The sequence below is a fragment of the Lithobates pipiens genome, unplaced genomic scaffold (assembly GCF_037356315.1).
Source record: "Lithobates pipiens isolate NorthernLeopardFrog02 unplaced genomic scaffold, aLitPip1_a1.2 Scaffold_3, whole genome shotgun sequence".
NCBI lineage: Eukaryota > Metazoa > Chordata > Amphibia > Anura > Ranidae > Lithobates > Lithobates pipiens.
The window spans coordinates 222,661,565-222,680,783 of record NW_027507790.1 but is presented as its reverse complement, the minus strand read 5'-3'; the positions used below and the strand labels follow the sequence as shown (position 1 = coordinate 222,680,783).

The following is a 19,219-nucleotide window of genomic DNA, read 5'->3' as shown; positions in this document are numbered from 1 at the left end:
GTCAGGCTTTTGAAACCACTTTGCAGCCGTCATTTGCCTATAGGGCGGGCGGAAAGTGAAATAATCCTTTAAATATCGTGCTTAGGGGGTGTCTATAGTATGCCTGTGAAGTGGCACGTGTTTACTGCGTTTAAAACAGTCCCTGCACAAAATGACATTAATGGAAAAAAAGTAATTTAAAACTGCTTGTGGTTTTAATGTAATGTCTGGTTCTGGCAATATGGATGGAAATCATTGAGAAAAATGGCATGGCTAGCCCCCCTGCCCATTACCAGGCCCTTTCGGTCTTGTACGGATATTAAGGGGAACCCCGTACCCAAATTAAAAAAAGGAAAGGCGTGGGGCCCCCAGGCCCTATATACTCTGCACCGCCTGTATACTGCTGTTCTAGACAGGGACTGTGTAGGTTTGTTGTGTTAAGTAGAATCTGTTTGTAATTTTGAATTGGTACGTTTTTAAAGTGTAGCTCCAGTCAAAAAATCTATTTTTAAGCTTTTTGGAAAACAGGGAAGGGTTATCACCCCTGTATAATTTTTTTGGCCGTCCGTCTTTTTTTATCTCACTTCCTTCCGTTTGCAAGTAGGAGACGTTTGTAAGTTGGATGTTGAAAAATCGGGCTTTAGGCGCTGGTGCCAGGACACTGCAACCTCTCCCAGATACTCTAGTTGGAGTGCAGGAATGAGCCCTGCTGCAAAGCATTGCATCAAACATTGTAATTACATGCCCCTGTTAAACAGGGGCTGAAAAATTGGGCCTTAGGCACTGGTGCTGGTGCCACGACACTTCAACCTCTCCCAGATACTCTAGTTGGAGTGCAGGAATGAACCCTGCTGCAAAGCATTGCATCAAAAATTGTAATTACATGCCCCTTGTAAACAGGGGCTACAAAATTGGGCCTTAGGCACTGGTACTGGTGCCACGACACTGCAACCTCTCCCAGATACTTTAGTTGGAGTGCAGGAATGAGCCCTGCTGCAAAATATTGCATCAAAAATTGTAGTTAAACGCCAATGTTAAACAGGGGCTGAAAAATTGGGCATTAGCCACTGGTGGCGGCACCCAGAACCAAAAATGTTCTTCCAAGCTATCAGCAGGATCATTGAGGAGGAAGAGCATAGTCAGTCAACATAACATGACAGTCACTAAGCATCAGCATAGGCAGTCTTGAAGGGATGTGACATTTCAAAAACAATTATTCGGTTACATCAGCTTCAGGTGCTTGGTAGCTGGTGGTGATCCAAGATTGATTCATCTTTATGACGGTCAGTCGATCAACCGAGTCGATGGACAGGCACATCCTGTGATCGGTTACAAAGCCTCCAGCAGCACTGAATGTGTGTTCTGAAAGAACACTGGATGCAGGACAGGCCAGTAGCTCAACTTCATACTGTGCAAGCTCTGGCCAGTGATCCATCCTCAAGACCCAGTAAGCCAAAGGATTTTCGGTGGGAAAGGTGTCCAAGTCTGACCTTGCCCCTAGGTATCCCTGCACCATGTAAATCAGACGCTGGCGATGGTTGCTGGAACCGATCATACCTTGGGGCTGCGAACTAAAACATTGTCTGCACGCATCGATCAGACGGCCACCTTCTCCACCGCTCCTTCTGTTAGTGACCGAAGCCTCAGCAACACGTTGTCCAGGACCAGGAGTTTGTAACCTCCCAGTCTCTGGGAACACGTTGCACAGACCTTTCTGCAAGGCCTCCTGGAGATGTCTCATCCTCTGCTCCCTCTGCGATGGCAAGATAAGGTCCACAACCTTACCCTTGTACCGTGGATCAAGGAGAGTTGCCAGCCAGTAATGGTCCCTCTCCTTGATCTGAAGAATATGAGGATCCTTCCGTAGGCTTTGCAGGATCAGGGAGGCCATGCAGCGTAGGTTAGGTGAGGCATTCGGTCCGGAGTCCTCTGGGTCACTAAGGACGACATGATCCGAAGCCGCCTCCTCCCAGCCACAGATAAGTCCACGGGTTTCTTGGGACTGTAAATCATCCCTAAAAGACTGCTGCTGCTGATGCTGAGTGCCAGGCTCCACCCCCATGCTGACGCAATCTTCCTCCTCCTCTTCCTTTTCCTGTGTGATGGGTGGGACAGCAGGAACACTGTCTGGATAAAGGGGGCCTTGAAAGGCAAGGAAGTCCTCCTCTTCCTGCCTCTGTTCTGCCTCAAGTGCCCTGTCCATTATTCCACGCAGCGTATGCTCCAACAGGTGGAAAAGAGGTACAGTGTTACTGATGCATGCACTGTTACTGCTCCTCCTGGCCTCCTCAAATGGTGACAGGACAGTGCATGCATCCCTGATCATGCCCCACTGGCGTGGTGAAAAAAAACTCCCCTGACCCTGTCCTGGTGCTGTAGTCACACAGGTACTCATTGATGGCCCTCTGCTGCATGTGCAGCCGCTGCAGCATGGCCAGTGTTGAGTTCCACCTGGTGGGCATGTCACATATAAGGCGGTTCTTGGGCAGGTTCAACTCCTTTTAGAGCTCAGCTAGCCGAGCACTGGCATTATATGATCGGCGTAAATGCACACAGACTTTCCTGGCCTGCCTCAGGACATCCTGTAAGCTTGGGTACCTGCCCAAGAACCGCTGCACCACCAGGTTAAGGACATGAGCCAGACAGGGCACATGGGTCAGTTGTCCCTGTCGGAGGGCGGAGAGGTTGGTGCCATTGTCGCAAACCAACATTGCTGACTTAAGCTGGCATGGTGTCAACCACCTTTCGGCATGCCCCTGCAGAGCTGACAAAATATCTGCCCCAGTGTGGCTCCTGTCCCCCAAACACACCAGCACAAGCACGGCATGGCATCTTTTTGCCTGCGTACTTGCATAGCCCCTTGAACGCCTACAGAGCACCTCTGGTTTCCGAGCACAAAGCACAGGAAGAGGCCATGGAGGAAGAAGAAGAGGAGGGGGTGGAGGAGAGAGGTGTGTCACAACCAATAGTAGCAATTTGGAGGCGTGGTGGCGGAACAACCTCCAACACTACTGCACCTTGTCCTGCTTCCTTCCCAGCTGCCAGAAGAGCGACTCAATGGGGCATGAAAGATAGGTAACATCCCTGTCCATGCCTGCTGGAGCATGAGTCAGCGGTAATATGCACCTTACAGCTGACCGCCCTGTCCAGCGAGGCATGGACATTGCCTTTCACATGACGGTAGAGAGCCGGAATTGCCTTCCTTGAGAAAAAGTGGCGTTTGGGAACCTGCCACTGAGGAACCGCACATTGCACAATCTCACGGAAGGGGGCCGAGTCTACCAACTGAAAAGGCAGCAGTTGAAGTGCTAGCAATTTAGCCAAACTTCTTTGGAAGGTCCAGCAGCTGGGGTAGGAAAATGTGTCTGGTACAATCAGACGTGGGTGCACTGCTAGCAGAGTGCCCGCAAGTAATTGGCAGTGACACAGCTAATTCTACAATCCAAAAGTAAAGCTGCGCTAGATCTTATAGAATACCGGAATAATAATATGACATAATATATCCTGTTTTTAAAAACAAAAAGATAATGTGACTGAAAATAGTGCAAAAATTGATCTAAAATTAATTTAAAAACACATAAACAGTCCAAAAAAAGAGGGAGAGAGACAAGGAGATGAATTTCAGTCCATTAAAGTGATTCCGTAAAACACCCTTCAGGTATATAAGCAGGTGCACCCAGAGAGAGAGGTTCATCCACCACCAGATTCAGTAATGCCGCGTACACACGACCAGACTTTTCAACATCAAAAGTCTGACGGAATGATTCCGGCAGACTATTCGATCATGTGTGGGCTGCAGCGGACTTTTGATTTGCAAAAGTCTGACAGACTTTAGAAATGGAACATGTTTCAAATTTTTCCACCAGAACTCCGCCGGACCCAGTTCCTACCGAGAAATCCGCTTGTGTGTGTGTGCTAGTCCGACGGACAAAAACTGATGCGAGGGCAGCTATTGGCTACTGGCTATGAACTTCCTTATTCTAGTCTGGTCGTACGTCATCACATTCGAATCCGTCGGACTTTGGTGTGATTGTGTGTGGCCAAGTCCGTTCATTCGGAAAGTCCGTCAGAACTCTGTCAGAACTCCGTCAGAACTCCGTCGAAAGTCTGTCGGACCTAAGTCTGGTCGTGTGTACGCGGCATAAGGCTTACCAGCTGACAAGATCTCTTTTTAGGGAGATCATACAAGCTTGCAAACGAGACAATCACTCCTGGTCCCTTTAATAGGCTCTGCTGGCGTCTCCAACTCCTGTACCTCTTTCTCAGAGCGTCTCCCGTTCCACCATAATCATTTAGTAAGAAAAAAGAGAAAGGCTCCCATAGCGTAACTCCATATAACATTTTAATCCGAATGTAATAAAAATAAAAGTAACAAACTCACAGATTTCCAGCTGAATACAAGCGTGTGTATAATCACGAGCCGGCCGGCTCTCTCCTATTTACACTGCCCGCCCTTCCTGGTCAACGGGGAATGGCGGTGACGTCAGCACGCCGCTCACCCGCGGCGGGCAGTGTAAATAGGAGAGAGCCGGCCGGCTCGTGATTATACACTCGCTTGTATTCAGCTGGAAATCTGTGAGTTTGTTACTTTTATTTTTATTATGTTTGGATTAAAATTTTATATGGAGTTACGCTATGGGAGCCTTTCTCTTTTTTCTTACTAAATGATTATGGTGGAACGGGAGACGCTCTGAGAAAGGGGTACAGGAGTTGGAGACGCCAACAGAGCCTATTAAAGGGACCAGGAGTGATTGTCTTGTTTGCAAGCTTGTATGATCTACCTAAAAAGAGATCTTGTCAGCTGGTAAGCCTTATGCCGCGTACACACGGTCGAACTGTTTGACGTACTTAGTCCGTCATACAATCCGACGGACAATCCGGCGTACTTTCCACTGAACGGACTTGACCACACACGGATACACAAACAGTCCGACGAAAGCTTGCGCGATGAAGTACAGCACGTACGACGGGGCTAGAAATAGGAAGTCCAAGACACAGCAAAGCCCTGTAAATCCTTTCTGGGCATGCGCCATTCTTAGTCCGTCGGACTAGCATACTGACGACCGTATTGTCCGCTGAAACCAAAGTACGACAGACAGATTTTTGGAAAAACCGAAATTCTTAGTACTCCGGACTGCACGCTGAAAAAGTCCGCTGAAGCCCACACACGAGCGGATTGTCCGCTGAAATGTGTTTCAACGGACTAAGTACGTCAAACAGTTCGACCGTGTGTACGCGGCATTACTGAATCTGGTGGTGGATGAACCTCTCTCTCTGGGTGCACCTGCTATATACCTGGTGTTTTACGGAGTCACTTTAATGGACTGAAATTCATCTCCTTGTCTCTTTCCCTCTTTTTTTGGACTGTTTATGTGTTTTTAAATTAATTTTAGATCAATTTATGCACTATTTGCAGTCACATTATCTTTTTGTTTTTAAAAACAGGATATATTATGTCATATTATTATTCTGGTATTCTATAAGTTCTAGCGCAGCTTTACTTTTGGATTATTGTGTATTGTGGGTATCTCACATTGTGTTGCGGCAAGAATTTATCATTATTAGTATTATTATTATTATTTTAAATCTTGTCTCACTGGCATAGGTTTTTTTTTTGATTATTTAAGTAATTTTTGGACAGCGCTGTTTTCCAATGATTTTTTTCAGCTAATTCTACACCTTCATTCCTCTCAGTGCAGGTTTCAGAGAGGACTGAAGGTATAGTGGGGTTGGAGATCCCAGCTGATGAGGAGCAAGGAGAGGTCTGCTTTGTTCTTTGGTGTGGGTTTTTAAGGTACGCTTGCCAATGAGCTGCATGGCAGGTCAACATATGTCTGATCAAGCATGTGGTGCCCAAGCTGCTAATGTTTTGGCCACATTAGATACGCTTGAGACATAGTTACATAGTTAGGTTGAATAAAGACACCAGTCTATCCAGTTCAACCTGAGTGAGTGTCTACAATTGTCCCTATCCCTGTACATTGCACTCTCACATCAGTCCCTACCCTCATATATGTTGCAAATAGCAGCGGTGCAATCTGATGCACTCGTCTCAAAAAAGGCCCACACCAAAGAACTTTTGGAATAACGTGCAGAGGCAGTGCCCTGCACAGGCGGAGCTCTGCGGTGTGATTCAGTCGGTGTGCTTTCCTTAAGCTGGCCCCCTGAGGGCATCCTGCCTCATTGGAGATGTGCCTCCTCCTCCTCCTCATCTCTCCTATTAGGCACCCACGTGGAGTCAGTGACCTCATCATCCCCTCCCTCTTCATCACTGGAGAAATCCTGGCAGTATGTTGCAGCTGGTGGAACATGACTGCCAGATTGCTGTCCTTCTTGAGCATCCTCTCTCTCTGCGCTCACACTACTGCCTTCCTCTAGCTGGGTATCATCATCAGAGCCTTCAAAACGCTGGGAGTCCTCCTGGAGCATGTACCCAACACTGTGCTCAAACAGTTCGGGGGACTCCTCAGAAGGACATGGTGGGTCTAGGGAAGGAGTGACTGATGACATTGAGACGAGGGAAGAGGACGCGTTGGCAGCTGCTTTGCCAGTACCCTGAGCCTGGGTGAGAGAGGATGAGGAGGATGGGGAGGGCTTGGTCATCCACTCTACCAAGTCTTCGGCATGATGCAACTCAACACGTCCAGCTGCCGAAAATAAGGACAAGCATGTCCCATGGCCACGTGCTGATGACGATGCACCGCGTCCACACCCAGCACTGTTGTCTCTAGACACAGAGCCTGCTTGCCCTCTTTTATTGGCTCGTGACTGTCTGTTTCTCCTTGTTGGCCTTCCAGACATACTAATAGCCTGCAGGGAGATGGGAAAACCAGCAATTGGGGTAGCTTTAGGTGCACACTGAGCAGATGACACAGTACACCGACTGTAATTACTGCAGCTGCCTGCCTGTGGTATAGGATCTGAAGAACACCAGCAATTGGGGTAGCTTCAGGTGTATACTGTGCAGGTGGCATAATACAACAACTGTAACTGCTGAAGCTGCCTGTGGTATAGAAACAGAACAACAACAGCAATAAGGGGTATCTTCAGGTGTATACTGTGCAGGAGGCACACTACACCCACTTTAACTGCTGCAGATGAATGTGTTACAGAAACAGAATAACACCAGCAATAAGGGGTAGCTTCAGGTGTATACTTTGCAGGAGGCACACTACACCCACTGTAGCTGCTGCAGATGCCTGTGTTAGACAAACAGAACAACACCACCAATAAGGGGTAGCTTCAGGTGTATACTGTGCAGGAGGCACACTACAACCACTGTAACTGCTGCAGATGCCTGTGTTACAGAAACAGAACAACACTAGCAATAAGGGGTAGCTTCAGGTGTATACTGTGCAGGAGGCACACTACACCCACTGTAACTGCTGCAGATGCCTGTGTTAGAGCAACAGAACAATACCAGCAATAAGGGGTAGCTTCAGGTGTATACTGTGCAGGAGGCAAAATACACCAACTGTAACTGCTGCAGATGCCTGTGTTACAGAAACAGAACAACACCAGCAATAAGGGGTAGCTTCAGGTTTATACTGTGCAGGAGGCACACTACACCCACTGCAATTGCTGCAGATGCCTGTGTTAGAGCAACAGAACAATACCAACAATAAGGGGTAGCTTTAGATGTATACTGTGCAGGAGGCACACTACATCCACTGTAACTGCTGCAGATGCCTCTGTTACGGGAACAGAACAACACCAGCAATAAGGGGTAGCTTCAGGTGTATACTGTGCAGGGGGCAAAATACACCCACTGTAACTGCGCTAGGTTAACAAGCAAAGATGACACTGTCCTTGCCTATCCTGCTCTCTCCCTGCACACCAACAAACTACACAAGGCCGCCGCGCTGGCGGCCTTATATAGTGTGGGGCGTGTACTAAAACCCCCTGAGCTATAATTGGCCACAGGCAAGTCTCCTCCCACTGCTTCCTCCGGTCACACAACTCGTGGGCTTTTTCAGACTCCGCCCACAGTTTACGCACCAAACAGTGGCCGTCAATCACTCCTTGTAAAAAAGTTGTCAAGTGTCAATATTTTGTGTGGCCACCATTATTTTCCAGCACTGCTTTACTCTCTTGGGCATGGAGTTCACCAGAGCTTCACAGGATGCCACTGGAGTTATCTTCCACTACTCCATGATGACATCACAGAGCTGGTGGATATTAGAGACCTTGCACACCTCTACCTTCCATTTGAGGATGCCCCACAGATGCTCAATAGGGTTTAGGTCTGGAGACATGGAGGTGGAATACTGCCCTGTGGCCCAGTCTCCGAAGGGAGGGGATCAGGCTCTGCTTCAGTATGTCACAGTACATGTTGCCATTCTTGGTTCCCTTAATAAACTGTAGCTCCCCAGTGCCGGCAGCACTCATGCAGCCCCAGACCATGAAATCCCCACCACCATGCTTGACTATAGGCAAGACACACTTGTCTTTGTACTCCTTACCTGGTTTCCACCGCACACGCTTGACACCATCTGAACCAAATAAGTTTATCTTGGTCTCATCAGACCACAAGACATGGTTCCAGTAATCCATGTCCTTAGTCTGCTTCTCTTCAGTGAACTGTTTGCGGGCTTTCTTGTGCATCATCTTTAGAAGAGGCTTCCTTCAGGGATGGCAGCCATGCAGACTAATTTGATGCAGTATGCGGCATATGGTCTGAGCATTGCCAGGCTACCCGCCCACCCCCACCCCTTGAATCTTTGCAGCAATTCTGGCAGCACTCATATGTCTAATTTCCAAAGACAACCTCTGGATATGACACTGGGCACGTGCACTCAACTTCTTTGGTCGACCATGGTGAGCCCTGTCCTGAGTGAACCCTGTCCTATTAAACCGCTGTATGGTCTTGGCCACCATGCTGCAGCTCAGTTTCAGGGTCTTGGCAATCTTCTTATAGCCTAGGTAATCTTTATGTAGAGCAACAATTCTTTTTTTCAGATCCTCTGAGTATTTCCCATGAGGTGCCATGTTGAACTTCCAGGGACCAGTATGAGAGAGTGAGAGCGATAACACCAAATTTAACACACCTACTCCCAATTCACACCTGAGACCTTGCAACACTAACAAGTCACATGACACTAGGGTGGGAAAATGGCTAATTTGCCCAATTTGGACATTTTCACTTAGGGGTGTACTCACTTTTGTTGCCAGTGTTTTAGACATTAATGGCTGTGTGTTGAGTTATTTTGAGGGGACGGCAAATTTACACTGTTATACAAGCTGTACACTCACTACTTTACATTGTAGCAAAGTGTCATTTCTTCAGTGTTGTCACATGGAAAGATATAATAAAATATTTACAAAAATGTGAGGGGTGTACTCACTTTTGTGAGATACTGTATATATTACTAAAATCTATGCAATGCATATAACTGACCTAGAGAATATTTATAAAAAAAAAAAAAAAAGACAATATTGGTATTGTTTCTACTATACCACAGTTCTGTCATGTTTGAGGCTGAGTGCGAATTGCCTTCTTGTAATCTTGCCTAACTATGCCTGTGTTTACTGCGGGTTTCACAACTTGCTTGGATTTAGTGTGACCTTGTATCCTGGATATTGGTTTCTGGCCTACAGTACAATCCCCCAGTTCCCAAATGCTGTCCAGCTAGCAAAGTAATGTTTACAGATCTTCCTGCATATTCTGAAATCTATTTAACCGTTCCACTTTGTGGTAATAGTTACATTCACAATTTCTATCTCAGGCGGCCACCCCACAGCCCCCTTCTCAGTATGTTCCCAACCTCTAGCCCCTTGTGTCCAAGATGTTAAAGGTCGGTTGGCACTTTTTTCCACATGGTGTGGGCTTGCCCTTTTTTGGGGCTTTGTAGTTGATGCTATGAATACCGCCTATGATTTGATTCTGGGGTTGTATCCTGTAATGTTTCTACTGGGTTCTCTTGATGGTATGGAAGTAGGTAGATATGTTATTTTTATGCCTCTTTCTATGTCAGGAGAGAAATTAATTTACACTGGAAGTCACCCACTCCACCCACTGTATCTGCATGGCGTGCCTCTATTAACACAGTCCTGCCCCTCTATTGACTCATTTATGAGAGCAGGAAGTGCCTGAGGAAGTTTGATAAAGTCTGGAGCCCCTTGGATTGATGCCTCTGGCGTGTAATGGGGGGTCCTACTCACTTCTACTCTTGCTTCTGTAAAAGCCATACTCCTCCACGGGCTACTATGTCTAGGTGCCTGGAATTTGCCCTTCTTTCTCTCCCCCTTACAAACAACTCTTACCTTCCTTTTTCTCCTCTACACCTGGTCCTTTTGGCTTTAGCACCCTTGCCTCCTCCTTTTCACCCTCTGGGTTTTTTTCCCTCCCCATTCCCTCAACTCTTCTGAACTGCCCACTGTGGATATACATTGCTACTTTGCCTTAAAATACCGGGGTTATGACAGAAGATAGCTGCCATAACCCAGGTATTTTTTTTAAATGGCGGGCAGGCCGCTTTAACATAAAAGTGGTCTCAGCGACAAATCACTTTTACAGGAAGCAGGAGAGGTGCCTCCCCACTGCATCCCAGTAGTCTCTGCCACTTACCAGAGCCGCTGGTAGCGATGGAAATGATACGATCCCCGGGATCGATGGGCAGGAAGTCCAGTGAGGGCAAGAAGGCCCCCACACCACTCTATGCCCTTGGAGGACTGGTTCAACTTTTTTTAGTTTTTGCTTTTAAGTGTAAATGATAGATCTGAAGGACAGTGTAAAAATAAAAAGTAAAATAAGGAAAAATTTTTAAAGCACCTCGTCCTTCCGAGCTTGCGGACAGAAGCGAACACATACGCAAGCCACGCCCACATATGTAAACAGTGTTCAAACCACATATGTGAGGTATCGCTGCGATCGTTAGAGTGAGAGCAATAATTTTTACTTTCCTCTGTAACTCAAAACTGGTAACCTGTAGATATTTTTAAACATCGCCTATGTCAATTTTTAAGTACCAAAGTTTATGGCCATTCCACGAGCAGGCCAATTTTGAAGCATGGCATGTTGGGTATCAATTTACTCTATCTTTCACAATATAGAAAAAAATGGGCTAACTTTACTGTTTTATTTTATTTTTTAAAAAGTTGTATTTGTTATGCCACGTACACACGACCAGACTTTTCAACATCAAAAGTTCGACGGAACAATTCCGGCAGACCATTCGATCGTGTGTGGGCTGCAGCGGACTTTTGATTTGCAAAAGTCTGACAGACTTTAGAAATGGAACATGTTTCAAATTTTTCCGCCAGAACAAAAACCGACGCGAGGGCAGCTATTGGCTACTGGCTATGAACTTCCTTATTCTAGTCCAGTCATACGTTATCACGTTCAAATCCGTCGGACTTTGGTGTGATTGTGTGTGGCCAAGTCCGTTCATTCGGAAAGTCCGTCAGAACTCTGTCAGAACTCCGTCGAAAGTCTGTCGGATCTAAGTCCGGTTGTGTGTACGCGGCATTTGACTGCTGTGCTTTTAACTTGTAAACAAGTGTCAAAAATAGGCTTAGTCCTTAACCGCTTGCCGACCGGCTCATGCCGATATATATTGGCAGAAGGGCACGTACAGGCAGATTAGCGTACCTGTACGTTGCCTTTAAGAAGGGGTTGGCACGTGCATGCGCTGCAACCTCTGTGAGTGTGATGGCAGGTCCTGCGGACTCGATGTCTGTGGGAATACCAGTGATCGTATCATGGAGAGGAAGAATGGGGAAATGCTAATGTAAACAAGCATTTCCCTGTTCTGCCTAGTGACAGGACACTGATCACAGCTTCCTGTAATCGGGTGCAGTGATCAGTGTTATGTCACACACAGCCCCTCCCCCCAGCAGTTAAAATCACTCCCTAGGACACACTTAAGCCCTACAGTGCCACCTAGTGGTTAACCCCTTCACTGCCAGTCACATTTACACTGTAATCAATGCATTTTTAATTGCACTGATCGCTGTATAAATGTGAATGGTCCCAAAATCGTGCCAAAAGTATCTGATCTGTCTGCCATAATGTCACAGTCATGATAAAAATCGCTGATCACTGCCATTACTAGTAAAAAAATTATTAATAAAAATGCCATAAAAGTATCCCCTATTTTGTAGACGCTATAACTTTTGTGCAAACCACTCAGTAAATGCTTATTGTGATTTTCTTTACCAAAAATATGTAGAAGAATACGTATCGGCCTAAACTGAGAAAAAAAAATGTTTTCTTATATATTTTTGGGGGATATTTATTATAGCAAAAAGTAAAAAACAATGTGTTTTTTTTTTCAAAATTGCTATTTTTTTGTTTATAGTGCAAAAAAATAAAAACCGCAGAGGTGATCAAATACCACCAAAAAAAAGCTCTATTTGAGGGAAAAAAAGGACGTCAATTTTGTTTGGGAGCCACATTGCACGACTGCGCAATTGTCAGTTAAAGCGAAGCATGCCGAATTGCAAAAAGTGCTCTGGTCTTTGGGCAGCTGAATGGTCTGTGGTCAAGTGGTTAAGCTGAATTATTATACATAATTATATATTATAATTATTAATAATTATATAATTATATTTGTAAGGAATATTACTACTCTGGATCATTGATGGCTTTCGTGCTCCCATTTATTCCTTTGCATATCGACTGAATTTACTTTTTGCCATGGTATTTGATAAGTAGCTGTACAAACACAGTTTTCCATTCTCTAATGCTAATCATACATTGTGTATCGTCCATGTTTGACACTGGATATAAAACAGAAAGGAGAGAGGCGCTTCTAAGTGTAGGAGTTTAAAACAATTTATTATAAGGTATGACAAGTGAGAACTCACATGGCGTCAGTATGAGAAAGGCACATCAAAGGTATGTCAGGAGTGACAGGCCTCTATAAATGCCGGCTGCAGTCATAGCTATCCTCAGCTCACATCCAAGAAGTTGGCCGAGAAGATGGAAGGATCACGGGTGTGGGCATAGTGATGTTCCTGAACCTGTGTGACACATTTCCGAGCATATAGCTGCAGTCGCGCTCCTATTTCAAGTTCTACAATGACCTGTTTTCAGCAGACAGTGGCCTGAAATTTGCTGTATGCTGACATCACAGAACAAGTCCTGGCTCAGGCAATATCGGGACAATTGAGTCGGGATCTGCCCACATGCCTGGACCAGCACCCGGCTTGGCCTCTCAGTGACCCGCTGGGAGCCTGAGGTGGCTTCTTCCGCCCCCTCCACAGCTCAGCACTCCAGCGAGCAAGGAGGGGGCAGAGCAAAAAGTGATGACTGACAGTCACCAGCTCTCTGCTCATGAAGCACTGAGAACCGAGCGATTGGAGGTGATAGATCGCTCAGTTCTCAATATTAGAGCCTGTGGGGGACAGATGCAGCATCGGACCGATGTTGCATCCACCTAGGCAAGTATGATTCTGAAAAAGAAAACCAAATCCCATACATCTTTTAGCCTAGGTTTACACTGAAATGCAGGTTTGAACTTGTACGACTTCAGAATGGCATTTCAGTCGGACTTCGGGGGAGATTTCAGAAACATCTGTGCGGATTCCTGCACAGATGTTTCTTGAAATTGTCCTGAAGTCGCCAAAAGTAGTGCAGGAACTACTTTTGGGAATCGGAGCAGCAAAGTCGGCGTCGTACCGATTCGGACAATAAAGTTGCCGGCAACAGGCACCGTTTTGGCATGTGATTTGACATGTCAAATTGACCCGATGTGAAAGGAGGCTTAGGTACATGTACAATTTTAAATGCTACCTTTTAAACCAAAGAAAAAAAAAAACAACATATTGAATAATATCTTTTAATATAACATTATATAAGGAACACAATTTGAGTTTGTACAGACAGAGCAAAGAATAAAGTAAGATTTGTAAGTCTATTACATACCCAGTTTAATTGAAAAAAAAAAATGCAATTAAACATTATCGATTGGTTTCCTTTACAAAATAAAAAGTGCATTGATAATATAGGTATATGTAGAGTATCACACAGGACCTTCTTGACAAATCACTTCCATAATTAAAAGGTTTCCAGTTTAGCAATACATATATATGATTTACTTATATACCATTTCATAGTTCAAGTTCATACTGAAAAGTATTGAGGCCAGACTATTAATTATGTCATGAAAAAGATACTTCTTCAGCTGTATTTCCAAGCTGATACCAGATCAACTACAAAAAAAAATCTAAAAATATTCCCTAAAAATCATCTTTACTGTGTTTGGTTGTAATATAAATGATTGAAGTCACTGTGAAAACGAACCTAGGATGTTCTAAGTTCATTGATGGTTTTAGAATTCAACTAGCTATCCAGTTGGATCGCGTAAGTCCTTTAGCTTAAAAATTCCATTGGTGTAAGAAAATAGCTCCCACAGTCCCAGAGGTATGTCACAATAAAGTCCACGTTTCGGCAGAATCCAGAAAGGCTGTCGGGTGGTGAGCAAATTTGTTTATTGGTGATATTGCACAAATGTTGGAAATAAGCAAATATTTCTTCCAGGACCTTGTTACTTCCATGTACTTGTAATGGGAGAGTGAGCACATAACAAGACTTGGTTAATAAGGCAAACAGCGGTGAGTGGTAATGATCTGAAAAGTGCAGTAAGCCCTAAAGCAAGCGGTTTAATGGAGGTGAAATATGCATTCTTTATTTGCCTGCTTGGTTAACGTACTTTAAACTTTGCTTTACAGAATAAGAGAATTTCCATGTACATCTCAGTTAAATGTCTAACAAGGACCAGTGACATAATTAAAACATATACACAGTGCTTGGTATACTATGTATAAAAGCACATCAAGGATCTCTTTTAGGTGCCATCTCTTTAAAGTGTATGTAAAGTTAAAACATTTTTTTTCAGTTTTGGATAGAGCAGGAAAGGGTTAGACCAACCTATCTCGACCAGGCGTCCTTGGAACTCTAAGGTTCCTCCAGAGGTTGCTAGGGGATACTTCAGCAAAGAAAAATGTCTGCCTCTCAGATAAGTTCTCACTGAGAACTATGATCTTTTTTTCTATCTGTAAGGGGGGGGGGGGGGGGGTGGATTCCTCGCAATGACCTCAAACGTAAGGGAACAGTCTTCCAAGGGACTATAATGCTAATTTATGGTGAATTGTAGATATAATAAATATTAGCAGCAGTTCCCAAAAAACGGAAACTTATTTCAAGGGTTCCTTTGTGTTCAAAAAGTTGAGAAAGACTGGGTTACACTCTCTGTCAGGTTTATGTTGCTTTGTTTGACTCCACTAGGGAGATTTGCCCTCTTTGCCCTCACTTTTGAAAGATTGTCTGTTGTGTCTCTGGGAAAGCAATGAAAGGTAAATCTCCCCAACAGGTAAGGGCAGCAATAAATAACCTGATGCGGGTTTTAAATGTTCTATCCAAAACTAAAAAAATATATATATATAAATTGGGTGTTACTTCCACTTTAAGAGCTTAGTAGGCTTTAGAAAAGTGGTCTGCTCCTCTACAATTCTACCAGTTCCTCCACAATAAGAATTGAGTGGAAGCAGCAAGATCAAGAAGAGCCCCACAAATCCACATTGTATCGGGGCCCATGGAATCCTGCCACAGCCCTTTAACAAATTGTATGTGGGTAAGTGGAGTTTCACTGTGTAATGTTACTACCTTGTAACCTAAAGCACACAGGTAGGCATATTTATTATAATAATACAATGGGAAATGGCTTGTAGGCTAAGCATGCAGACAGTGTGCTTTGAGTTATCTTATAAGCCTGCAACTGAGCAGAAGGGGACGTATAAAGCCCCCACAGTGTACCCAATTGTATGAACTAGACCTTGAGTTAAGGGTGTGATACCATAAATGTGATCGGCCATAGTGAGTGCCATGATCTACAGTGGAGGAAGCCTTATTGTGGAGGAAAACAACATGTCAACGGGGACGCCTACCAATTTACTAGTAGCTAGCAAGGTGATAGAGGTCAAGGATCATCAGGGGAGATGACCCAGCGATGGCCCAAGATTCTAGAGAACTGATGCGAGCTCCAACCATAGTGTATGTAGCAGTTATGCTCTAAATTCAGGGTTGTTCTATATACCAAAGGGCAAAGAAACTTCCCCCCACCCACTAAACTCATCCAACCTACCTTCCCTCCCCCACAGCAGCACAGTTAATTGTTCCACTTAATCCAGCCATGTCCTTCTGGGATGATTATCTTTGACTTACCAGGCATTTTCCTTTTTGTGCCTACATGAGTGCAGTAGAACCTAATAGACTGTCAGATGAGCACCATTGAAGTCTGGGGTTCTACCAGAAATGCGGACATTGGGAAGAAGAGGACAGTCACAGAATGTAAACATTTTGGCAGACCACGGTGGCACAAAGACTAAATAAGTATGGGGCTGTAAATAGGGAGAGAGTTGGGTTAGATGACCTCAATGGGAAGGCGGGAGAAGGGTAAAACTTTCAGAAAAATTGTTCTGTCAAACAAAATTGGTCTTTCATTGACCTCACTTTAGCATATTATAATTTAATCTTTACTTTGGGGATACAGCAGTTTGCAGTAAAATAGCATATACCAATGAAAGAGATGTAAGACCAGTTCTCACTTGCAGTGCCGCAGCAAAGAAATTTGGAAACACCTAGCCCTGAATAAACTGGGAATTGTGGGATGGAAGTTCTTTTATGTGGAAAATCAGAGATGTAACTGGGAATTTGTGTACAATTTGCTTTCAGGACAATTCAAGTTGCAACTGTTTTTGGCACGTTTCATAGCTGTATCTATAATAGCTGTAAGAGTCCAAAGGTCTCCACACACACAGAAAGTGCCTGGAAGCTTTGAGTGGACACTATGGTATTCCAACTCTGGAGGAGATAAACATTTGGTTGTTTGGTTGCTTTCTCATCCAATCACTAATGTTCTCCCAACAAAAGGTTTGTACTGTGAGTGTCTGCTCAGTTCATAAACATGCATACTCTAAAGGTTATAAGTGTGCGTGTTTATATGAGGGCTGTACTGAAAGTAATTCCAAAGTGGGCATAACTTTTAAAGGATAAGTTCACCTTTGGAACATGTTACATGTTCTACCCATATTTAGGGTGAAACCTGCAACATGTTCCAGCTCTTGCCCCCATTCTCCCTGATCCCTGTTACAGCAGGTGGGGGTTCTTCCCCCCAAAACTGCTGTCATGTTTTAAAAATTGTATGGCTGTGCAGGGCTGCATCCAAACAGCTGGGCCATTAATTCACATATTCCTGTGAATGAATAAACTACAAGAACCATCTTCCACTGCAGACAGAATTGTAGTTTCAGTGGTTTGCAGATGCGCTGATGAGCAATCTCATAGTTCACTGACATGTTCTCTGGCTTTCAAACATACATCGGTATGGGCTGAAAACCAGAGGACCTGCATTGCACCCATGATTTACTGATTGTAAGTGCAATGCTTTCCAGGCTCATGCAGAAAAAAAATAAAGAATGAGCATTTTTTTTTCCTGTAAAAATGTATGCATTTAATATTTCTTCGGTAAAGGTGAATTTAGCCCTTAAGGTTGCTCAAATTTCACACGTTGGTAGCGTAAAACTTCCTCGATAGTAACCCTTCTTATTAGTTATTTTTGTTGCAGGCAAAGAATAGATTCCAAGAATAAGCAATGTGCCCTCTAACATCCAAAGAAGGATACAGAATGTTTATGGAGATGACAACATTGATAAAAGTCAACAATGACAAGACATTGCACTTGTCAATGGTGTCATCTCCAAAAACATTCTGTAATCTTCTGTGGGTGTTGGACAACCTGCAACCCCCCCATCAAGAACTCAATGAGGACATGTTGCTTCTACTTGGAATCCATTATTTACCTGTAATGAAAAAGAAGGAAGCGTTACTATAGACTAGAGGAACAGTTACCAGAGGTGGCCTGTCCATTTGGGGTCGTCCGAGCGCCGACCCTCCTATCCATGCATCTAGCCCCCATACAGGATGCCGGATGCATGAATTTTTTTTTGAAGCCCGTGATTAGAGCCAGAGGACCCTACTGACCAACTAGATTGGGGGAGGGGTGGTTGTGGGTGCACTGTTTTCTGCCCCCCCCAGAAAAAAATTACCACCAGCTGCCACTGACAGTTACTTTTCCAATATGTGAAATTTGAAAGACCTATGTAAGCGAATACAAAAATTATGCCCACATTTGTATTACTTTTGGTACAATGTACATGTTTTATTGGCTGCCATATAGTGTCTACAGCTAGGGTAAAGGCAAACTCCACTCTAATCAATGTCAGTGTGTTGTATCTGCCCTCCCCTAGTTACTCTTTTGAGGAAAATGCATATGTGACAGTCTGTCTTACAAATTCCCAACTCTATCTTGTGTGTTCTGTTGTGGCTTATTATAGAGAAAATGATGGAAAGGATCTACTAAAACGAAATATATTCTGGATTCAGTGCAAACATATTAGAAAATGTCGTAAAGACAAGATGATGAAATGGTGCCCCCTGGAGTTTTCAGAGTTCAGTTGTTTCCTGCTATGTGCATAGCTGTAACGAGAAAAGATACAAATATTCAATCTAATAGAATATGCATTTTTTATTTAAGCCTATATGTTTACAACCACATCATAATTAAATGCCATAATTTTGCTGAGGATTACTAGTCTTTCTATTCCAAAACATAATTTATTTAGTATTAGACTTAAATGGGAACTAAATCCTGCAGGATGGAAGTGGCCTCTCGCCATCCTGTACTTCATGCAGTGCCCTCCTCCAGTGGTAACATTTCCAGGCTATAGTAGCCATTCTGTCTGATACTGATGCCATCTCCCACACCACCTCCCCTGGGTCCTGGTGAGTTGCATTATCCCTAGTATGGGGATGTAGGAATCAGAGGACAAAAGGTTTTTGGGCAAAAGAGACTTTGTGTGTTTCTTTTGCCAAAAATTACTAGCTTCTAGCAGTTTCTCACAGTGGGACTTAAGTTATGCTATCTGGACCTTGGGTGCAGGGGATAAACTCAAAAATTCAATAAAGTTGTGAGAGCGTATCCCTATGCCCAGTTTCTTGTATCTTGTCACCCACTTCTCTGTCACTATTACTGGAAAATCTCATCTGTAAAATTGACAGTTGCTTTGTAGTTCAGGAAGGGCTCCTGTGTACAATGACGCTTGCAGATAAAGTATGCAAGTGTCATTGAGAAATACAACGCAACCAGTGTTGCACCGAAATTACATTTCTGCATCGAAACTGAAAATTCAGGATGCACTTGGCCGAAAAGCGAAATAGACAGTTTTTCTAAAAAAAAAA

At 44.3% G+C, this 19,219-nt stretch overlaps 1 protein-coding gene across 5 annotated transcripts in view; it reads right to left on the bottom strand.

Moving 5' to 3' along the window:
* Nucleotides 1-13,746: 13,746 nt before the first annotated feature.
* The window catches only part of DAB2 (DAB adaptor protein 2), a 257,161-nt gene continuing 251,688 nt past the window's right edge, over nucleotides 13,747-19,219 (bottom strand). For all 5 annotated transcript variants that reach the window (XR_013263963.1, XM_077462815.1, XM_077462816.1 and 2 more), the window contains one exon: nucleotides 13,747-18,457. The gene's annotated coding sequence lies outside the window, so the exon portion shown is untranslated. The remainder of the gene's footprint in view (nucleotides 18,458-19,219) is intronic.